Consider the following 871-nt stretch of genomic DNA (forward strand, 5'->3'; position numbering starts at 1 on the left):
GATTTAAAAGTGATTACCTCTCCATTCTTATGCCAATTCTTGTACTAGTATGTTAAGTGTAACATGAGAATTATCATTATCAATTGGCATTGCATTAATACATGTTCAAATGTCATCATGTGGTGTTAGTACAACAACAAAGAGTGATACATCAAGTTTTGGGAAAAAATAATTGGTAAGAATGATAAGGTTCATTTCATGTACATTGAAACCATCATTGAACAGAAACACACAGGGCAGCTGGGCATCAAAGACCGTATAAGCAGTTCTGAAAAGCACGAACTTCCCTACTATTATTATTATTATTATTATTATTATTATTATTATTATTATTATTATTATTATTATATTTGACTAAAATAGAATGAAGTATGAATATTCTGTATGATGGTGTAGCTGTGAAACACAGTTTGAACCCAGAAGCTCCTGGATTTCATTTCATTTCAGCCATAATGTCACAAACTCATGGTCTGTCTGCCTGTCTGTCTGTCCATAGTTAACCCGCTATCATACACCCTCTATATATCTTAAGATATTAGAACCAAATTATAAACAAACCAAAAATGCAACAGAAAATATATTAGTGGTAAAATGGATATGAAGACATAAATTATAATTGGAAAATGCAATTGACTGTTTTTTCACTCGGATCATATGTAGTATTTATCATTGTGATCACACTGCTGAAAGTTTGATTTTGATTTGTTGTTCTATCTTGTAAACAAGTTTTATCTTCTCTTATCCCTTCAGCATTTGACAAAATTTCATTTAAAATTGCGGACCCATTTGCCTCTGGTATCATCTGAATTGTATTGTTCAGTTCAAACTTGTTTGTATTCAGACTGCTTTTATCTTCAATTTTTGGGTCTAT

Source organism: Tiliqua scincoides, chromosome 4, assembly GCF_035046505.1.
Source record: "Tiliqua scincoides isolate rTilSci1 chromosome 4, rTilSci1.hap2, whole genome shotgun sequence".
Taxonomy (NCBI): Eukaryota; Metazoa; Chordata; class Lepidosauria; order Squamata; family Scincidae; genus Tiliqua; species Tiliqua scincoides.